Consider the following 9,527-nt stretch of genomic DNA (forward strand, 5'->3'; position numbering starts at 1 on the left):
GAGAGAGAGAGAGAGAGAGAGAGAGAGAGAGAGAGAGAGAGAGAGAGGGCATGCATCAGGATAGATATATATATATATATTCTTCTTTCGGCTGCTCCCTTCTTCAGGGATCGTCACAGCAAGCTAATGAGAGGGGTGGTTTATGCCAATTCATAATCCGAAGGGTGTGCGCGTAAACACTTAATCTGATCAACAACAAAAAAGGTTGAATCATTAATCTGATCATTTTATTCCAATCGTGGAAAACTGACCTGACTGCGCATTTGCAATTTGAAAGTCGCACAAAGATTTGGCTGTTATATTTACACCGGATGCCCTTCCTGACGCAACCACAGACCACCGAGCTACCACAGCCCTCTGTGTGGAGCAGAGAGCTGCTATCTAGGGTGCCCGGAGGAGCAGATGGTTGGGGTTATGGACCTTGCTCAAGGGCCCAGAGTGGTGCAAATGAGGGTGGGGGCAGGTACAGGTCCTTCAATTATCCCACCCACACTTTTGATGTTGTCGGTACTGGGATTTGAACTGGCAATCTTCTGATCACAGGCCCTCCTTCTCTAACATCTGTGCCACCACTCCTTCCATATATATACAGTGACTTGCGGAAGTATTCGGCCCCCTTGAACTTTTCAAACTTTTGCCACATTTCAGGCTTCAAACATAAAGATATAAAATTTAATTTTTTTGTGAAGAATCAACAACAAGTGGGACACAATCGAGAAGTGGAATGAAATTTATTGGAGGTGTCAAACTATTTTAACAAATAAAAAACTGAAAAGTGGGGTGTGCAATATTATTGGGCCCCTTTACTTTCAGTGCAGCAATGTTGTCCCAAATGACTGATGATGATAAATAGAATCCAGCTGTGTGTAATCAAGTCTCCATATAAATGCACCTGTTCTGTGATAGTCTCAGGGTTCTGTTCAAAGAGCAGAGAGCATCATGAAGACCAAGGAACACACCAGGCAGGTCCGAGATACTGTTGTGGAGAAGTTTAAAGCCGGATTTGGATACAAAAAGATTTCCCAAGCTTTTAAACATCCCAAGGAGCACTGTGCAAGCAATCATATTGAAATGAAAGGAGTATCAGACCACTGCAAATCTACCAAGACCTGGCCGTCCCTCTAAACTTTCATCTCGAACAAGGAGAAGACTGATCAGAGATGCAGCCAAGAGGCCCATGATCCCTCTTTATGAACTGCAGAGATTTACAGCTGAGGTGGGAGAGTCTGTCCATAGGACAACAATCAGTCGTACTTTGCACAAATCTGGCCTTTATGGAAGAGTGGCAAGAAGAAAGCTATTTCTCAAAGATATCCATAAAAAGTGTTGTTTAAAGTTTGTCACAAGCACCTGGGAGACACACCAAACATGTGGAAGAAGGTGCTCTGGTCACATGAAACCAAAATCCAACTGTTTGGCCACAATGCAAAACGATATGTTTGGCATAAAAACAACACAGCTCATCACCCTGAACACACCATCCCCACTGTCAAACATGGTGGTGGCAGCATCATGGTTTGGGCCTGCTTTTCGTCAGCAAATACAGGGAAGATGGGCAGAATTGATGGGAAGATGGATGGGACCAAATACAGGACCGTTCTGGAAGAAAACCTGTTTGAGTCTGCAAGAGACCTGAGACTGGGAGGGAGATTTATCACAAGACAATGAGGCAATATATATATATATATATATATATATATTCAATAGTATACTAAAATAAACTACTACTTAATACTTGTACTATTCCTACTTCACGGTTTTTCACTTATCGCATGTCTTCATTGTATGGGTCCCCCGTGATAAATGAGGGACTACTATATATCTATACCCATAGGACCAACGTGCTGTACACATGATAAGACAGTAATGCAACCAGTCAATAAAAAAACAATTAAAATAATTAAAAATCAACATCTCAGATGATGTCAAAGGCCAGAGAGAAGAGATGTGTTTAAAAACAGGGAAGGGGCCTGTCTGATGTCCAAGGGAAGGTCGTTCCATAATTTAGGAGCTGCCGCAGGAAAAGCACAGTCTCCTCTGAGCTTACGCTTTGTCTTCGGCACACTCAGGAGCAGCTGATCAGCTGACCTGAGGAATTAAGTGGTTGTGATGTAGCAGCTCGGACAGATAGGGGGGGTCAAGTCAATTAGTAGCTTTAAAAACAAATAAAATAATTTTAAAATGAACCCTAAAATGTACAGGCAGCCAGTGCAAGGAGGCTATAATATGGGAAAAGTTGTCATAGTTTTATGTGCCAGCTAAACGCCGTGCAGCTTCATTCTCTACCCTCTGATGCTGAGAAATCCATGAGTCACCGATTCCTTTATAACGTTTGTTACAATAATCCAGTCGAGTGGTCACAAAGATGTGGATTACTGTTTCGAAATGCCACCGAGAATGAATCGACATTACTTTAGCCAGCTGTCTCAGATGGAAAATACAGTATAAATTATTTTATATTTATTTATAAAGGACCCTTTTTTTACTTCTAGATGCAGCTACACACTGAAACGAAAGTTGGTACCTTACCTATTTTTCAAGTTATGCTCACAACATCCACAGACGGACAGACAGAAAGGTACCCCCCCCCCCCCCGCTTTGCTCTGCAATGGGAGACAAAAATGTGCTTAATGGATTTGTGGCTGAGTGCATTTTATTTCTGTTTAGGCACAAAAGACAAACACAGAAGTCATCACAAGTCAGAGCAAATTAAAACAAATATCTTTGGTGCGATCCTGATTGCCCTTTCGTGCAGCTTTATGATTGAGCAGCATGGTTTGTGAAAGAGGGGCTCTGTGGGCACCAGTAAAGCAGCAGATTGCTCTTGTCCTCCATGATTTATCCATGTCTTCTGTCCTCCATCTGCACAAGATGAAGAGTTAATTAAAACCCTGTGTCGTCACCCCATCTTGTCCCAGACAGGAAGAACAAATCATCTCCCTCCATTTACAACCTTTATTATTTCTTTATGTACAACTCCACTGTTGGTGTTGAGAAGGGCAGTGGCAGGACTCTTAAATGTCCCACGCTGACCTAATTTGAGACAAAAACAAGCGTAATTTTGCCTCATGACGTCTCTACTGATTAAACGATTTGTGTTTTCTATGAAAGATGAGATAAATCTTTGCACTTCCTTATGTTGCCTTTTAATATTTATTGTGAATGAATATTTTGAGTCCACCTTCATCTGAATTTATTCCATCACTATAAACAAACGTACGTTAAAGTCGTGTGAAAATAGTGAGGCGCTGTTGTGTTCGGCTTTGGATCACTGAAACCATTCCTCATGCTTCTACTGCTGATTCACCAAATACAGCAGGGCTGTTTGTCAGAGGAGACAGCGCCATCCTCACCAGAGAAGAAAAATATATACTCTATAATCCTCTGGAGGACAGTGAGCATACGAAAGAGGAGCAGAGAAGGAGGTTTATGCCCAACATGGGTACACATGCTGAAGACAATGTATTTTATGTGAAATGGTCCTTTTGTCAAAAATGTTTGTCTTTGTAATAAAAGCACAGAGAAATTTAACTTGTTGGAAAAAGAAATAAAGGAGAAACAGAGGATAATATCTGTTCGACTTGCTTTAGTGTAGTCATGGGTCAAAAGCCTGTCTAGATGTCGTGAGGGAAAAGGTCAAATATTCACTGAACAAGATGCTAGTTCATCACAAGATATGAATGAAAATTTGACAAACTATGAGCTAAAATGGTAATCTTATCATAACAGAATTTGACAGCTTAATGAAACCTAAATACTTTATTCACATTTATTCATTTTGAAGCAGGACCATACTTACAAATCTCTAGGGTTGTTTTTTTTATCCAACAGCAGGTGTTGGTTTAAAGCTGGAAAGCATCTTGGGAAATTGTTTTCCCAGGAGACCATGAGAATTTTTTTCTGAGGTTTTTTCAAGACACCACAAACAAACTACAAACAGAACTTGAAAAAATAGCAGAACACTAATTCAAGAGGACAAGAAGAAACGGGTAATAGTGTACCAAGCAATGAGAAATGAAGTTCTTTTTAAACCACAAAGCCTGAGTCTCTATCAGTGTGAAATACAGATTTCCACTTCACTTACAGAGAAGATGGATCATATACCCATACAGAATCTTTCAGCCGTCATTTTGTTACTGCAGGAAACAACATAAACTGAATTTAAAAAAAAAAGAATGTTTAGTTAGGTTAGACGTTTTTGATTCAATCTGAACTCAAACATTTCTTTACACAAAACTCATCCCAAACACAAATACATTATAAAAGAATTTGTAATTTTCAAGAGTCATGGTCAGTTTGCCTCTAATCGCCCCTCTGAGGTACATTACTCTCTGATAGAACCAAAAACAGGAACCAATGTCACCTTGAACTGCAGGGTATCAGCAGATCTATCAGAGTAAGTCATCAGGGAGATAAGTTGAAGCTACTGATGGAAGCAGATTTGAAGAAGTACAAAGGAAACTGTGTACAAGTAAATATAATGTGCGCCCAGCAGTAGCTTTCCTACACATCAACAATGTTGTCTCCCAGAGCAAAAAGGAGGAACTGGAAATATCCTCCGTTTGTCTGTCCAATCATCCGTCTGTCCGTCCAGGAATGTTGTGAGCACAATAATTAAAAAAAAATATGTGAGGTGCCAACTTCTATTTTGGTGTGTGGTGCATCTACAGTATATATATATTGGAGCTTTAACAGACTACTCGAGTAATCGACAGGTCGATTCCTAGGACATCTATCAAGTTTTTAAATTTCAAATCGAGTATTCGCAGTGACGTCATTACGTCGCGGTTACGTCATTGCATCACGTGTCACGTTATCCGCACCAGGTTACTAGTAGAAGCTACAAAATGGATTCCTCCCAGCAGATGGATTGAGTGGAGCAGGCCCAGTCTTGGCAAACAGGTAGAAATGCATCAATAGTATAGAAATATTTCACTAAATATGAATCTTCTGGTTCAACTACTGTAAGGAAACAGAAAATGAATCAACTTCCTGACTGTTTGGAGCTGTTGCAACCGGTGTTACACCATATTCTGTGACCACTGTATATTGTGACCGTAGGGGGCGGTGTTGCATGAACTGTTGCAGGTCCCATAATATGGTGTAACACCGGGTCCAATGAACCAGCTTCCCCTGACCTTGTTTCACAAACTAAAAGCAAAAAATATTAATCTCTAAACCTATAAAAAAACTATAAACATATTAATCTCTAAAACTAAACCTAATATGCACCACAGCTGGCGGTGGTGCGGGGTGGTCGTCCGCCCCACAGTTTTTAGTTTTGTTTTTGACGTGCTGCACGTTTCTTTCACTTTTGCAGCTTAATAATAATAACTAATAGTTTTGGTTTTCTTGTGACTTATTTGCAGTATGATAAATGGTAGGAACATAATATACTCTCCCAATGTTTTGTTGGTCTTTTTTTTTTTGTAAATAATAAATGACTTTTTTTGCGGTTTTATTTTTTATTAATTTTTTTCATCTTGAGATTCTATGATGTCATCAACTACTAGAGTTCTGCTCAAGTTTTATTGTGTTAATGTCGAGTTTAAAAATGATGTAGTCATATATATATATATATATATGTGTGTGTGTGTGTGTGTGATTTTTTTTTTCTTCTTCTTCTTTCGGCTGCTCCTTTCTTCAGGGGTCACCACAGTGAACTAAGTCGCACGAAGACTTGTCAATTATTTTTCCGCTGGATGCCCTTCCTGACGCAACCATAGACCACCGAGCTACCACAGCCCTCTGTGTGGGTGCCTGGAGGAGCAGATAGGAGGGTTAAGGGCCTTTCGCAAGGGCCCAGAATGGGGCAAATGAGGGTGGTGGCAGGTGTAGGTTCTTCATCTATCCCAATTACATTTTGATGTTGTCGGTACTGGGAGTTGAACCAGCAATCTTCTGATCCCAGACCCTCCTTCTCTAACCTTTGCGCCTTGTTCCCTCAACTCATTAGGATCCGTCACTTTGTGCCACCTTGGACAATGTTTATTTACATTTCCTGTTCACTTCCAGTCCAGAAAAATACTCATCTCAAAAACTAGACACATTTACTCTTCAGATTCTTCATCATTAAGGAACATTGGTGTAATGCTTGTTGTACTATAAAAAGTCAAAATGTTTTTATGTATTTTGTGAAGGCCTACATATCTTTGTGTAATGGATAAATCCAGCGTGTAAATAGATAAGGGTTATCTGTGGAGTATCAGTGGGATCTGTTGTTCCTCTCATGCACTAACCAAGTCAACTGCTGCCTAATCACATTCAAGCCAGAGTCCATTTGCTTTCTGGGGCACTGCTGCTCTGGCAGAAAACAAACAAGGTTGGCGGATGGGGGTCTCGTAAAAGTGTGCACCACTGCCGATCTATCCATACTAATGCAGGCACAGTTTACTGGGGCCCAGTGAGGTGGTCCTGACAGACCAACACGAGGGGGGGTGAGACCCATGCAGCCTAAATCAATTAGCTAAGAGGAAAAATATCAACTAAATCATAGCCTGCCTGGCCTCGAGCAACAAGTCTGAAATTGATGGCACATGCAGGAAGAAAACAACACAAATCTTGGTCCTCTTTCATGTCAGTGGGACCGTTATTGGCATTGCCTGCTTTATTTATTTTATTCTCTCCTGTTCCTCTTTATCCAAAATGCAAACAATTAGAAATATACCTGTGTGGAGGGCTGAACTTAGCAATTTACGCTTGAGCACGGGTGTCCGGACATATAACACACTGAGAGGAAATGTGGGAAGTCTTTATATTAAATTATTATAAATCAAGTACAAGCTCTGTTACGCCCAGATAAAAAAAAAAAATGTTTTGCAATCTCAACTAAACATGTATTTAAATGTCTTTTTTCATGTACCTTGCAATTATTAAGCATAACTGAGCAGCAAAACAATCTATATTTTCCCCCTCACTTGTCTGGCTGCGTTATATTTTGTCCTGGGAGTACGACAGGCTGCAGAAACTCAGGAAAAGGGAGACACACACGGTGTCTGCGCTAGGTAGCTGCATGTGGCAGATAACATTATTCTACAAAGATTCTGATCACAGTGGTGACTTGGAGAAAGAAAGAATCGCAAGGGGAGAAACACACCATCTGGACTCGTACAAGCTGTGACACATCCAATTTGCCTGTACCTGTGGGCCAGTCAGTAACCTCTCTGTAGTGATCACCAGGTTAAGATAACAGCAAGCGAGCTTAGATTTGGTCTTACAGCGCTTTTTTAATTCTTTAGATTTGTTAAACAGGGTTGATTTGTGATTGAATCAATGTACCAGTATTTGGAAAGCCTGTGTATTTCAATTCTTTACGATAAAATCACAATTAAAAAGCATTATTTGTTACATTTCTAGTTAACCTGAAAAGCATCAGTCTCCATCTCGTGACGTCCTCCTGTTTTACGACACGAAGATCGTAAATGCACAGTGACATGATTCATTTCAACATTTTGATGACAGCATGGCTAATCAAGCCAAGGACTTCGCCCCAATCTTCTTCTGTCGTTTAAAGCCCATCACAAGCACTTGAGCAGAACCTGCTCATTAAGCTGGGAACGAAAATGTCATCAATCACATTTCCAAGTAGGACTATTTCTCCTTGTCACACCACTTTAGTGTCAAACGTCAAATAAATATTAGACAATCAAAACGAAACAATTGCAACACAGCAACTTGTTAATGACCAGGAAAATTTCCACACATTAGATGTCTCAAACCTTGATTTATTGCTTGAGGACAAAAAAAAAATGCAATCTTTAAAAAAAAAAAGATTTTCAATAAATGTAGGCTATTATTACTGCTATTCTCGCTGTAGCCTCTTTTCTTAGTAGAATAGATGTCTCACACTTGAAATTGTGTTTATTATTTTATTTATTTTATTTTTTTTACTTTTAGATAAAGAACATGTAAAGTGGTGGAAACTGTAAGTAAAGCCAAGAGTGAACGATCATTTTGGCTTGGCCCTAAATCCTCTCAGGGTGGCTGCATGTTGGAGCAGCTTTGTTACTTTCATTCTGAGAGTTTGCTTTTGGAAACTTTAATTCCTCTTTTGTTGGATGTAAATCAACATTTTTTTTTGGGATGATTGTTTCCTCTGGTATTGGCTTCTGTGCAGCCGGAAGGATTTTTACTGAAACTTCTTTAGTTTTGGACATTGTTATGATGCGTAACCATGACAACGTTTTTTTGTTGTTGTTGTTTTTTTACAACTGGGAGCAGCTAATTAACACCTCAAAAACTAAAATAATAACTCAGCTACAGCCCCAAATCTTAAATGAGTTGAAAAGGAGGCGCCGTAGATGCATTCCGGTCTCCTTGCCGGCTGTGCTAGAGTGCCTGACCACTGAGATCCTGGAACTGGCAGGAAACACGGCTCGTGACAGCAGAAGGACAGACTCGTTCCCCAGCACCTTCAGCCGGCTGTTTGCAGTGACGAGGAGCTCGGCAGGCTGCAGGAGTTGTCATCGCTCTGGGAGGGGTTCTGCCTGGCATTCATGTGGTCCTGCTGCCCGGAGGAACCGAGAGGCCAGCCGAGTCTGGGTAAATGGATCAGACAGCATCTGTGGCCATTTTCTTCAGATCCACTGTAGGACGGACCTTTACAAGAGATTCTTCCTGCCTACAGCCATCAGCATCTATAACATCTCTTAATGAAATGAGGATAACGAGCTACAACATTTAATTTCCCTTTGGGATTAATAAAGTATTTTTCTAATTGAATTGAAATCTACAGGCACGTCTAGAAGCTGATGATCCTTGAGGAATACAGGACTCAGCATCAGCTGCCATTTTGGTTTGTAGTTTTGGCACTGAGTATTCTTAAAGAGTTGATTAAATATATATATTATATATGCTTCCATTAGGTAAAGTTATTAAACAGCATGGGATACATTTTCCTTGTTATGCTGATGACACACAATTATATTTGTCCATTAAACCCAATGAATCCAATCAGCTACTTAGACTACAAGCATGTCTTAAAGACATAAAAACCTGGATGACCTTAATTTTCTCCTGTTGAACACAGAAAAAACTGAGGTTTTGGTTTTTGGACCTGAGCACCTTAGGAATTAATTATTCAGTCTTCCTCCCTCCTTAGATGACATTAATCTGTCCTCCAGCTCTAATGTTAAAAATCTTGGTGTTATTTTTCATCAGGACATGTCTTTTATCCCCCACATTAAAAACGTTACTAGAACTGCCTTCTTCCACCTGCGTAATATCACTAAAATTAGAAACATCTTATCTAAAAATGATGCAGAAAAACTGGTTCATGCATTTGTCACGTCTAGACTGGACTATTGCAATGGTTTATTATCTGGATGTCCAAATACTTCTTTAAAACGTCTTCAGTTGATCCAAAATGCTGCTGCCATAGTCTTAACTAGGAGAGATCATATTTCTCTCCATTGGCTCCCTGTCAAACCCAGAATAGAATTCAAAATCTTACTTCTAACCTACAAAGTCCTCAACAACCTGGCTCCATCTTATATTACAGATCTTATTGTTCCATATTTTCCTAACAG

This window comes from Nematolebias whitei, chromosome 2, assembly GCF_014905685.2.
Source record: "Nematolebias whitei isolate Nwh7 chromosome 2, NemWhi1, whole genome shotgun sequence".
NCBI lineage: Eukaryota > Metazoa > Chordata > Actinopteri > Cyprinodontiformes > Rivulidae > Nematolebias > Nematolebias whitei.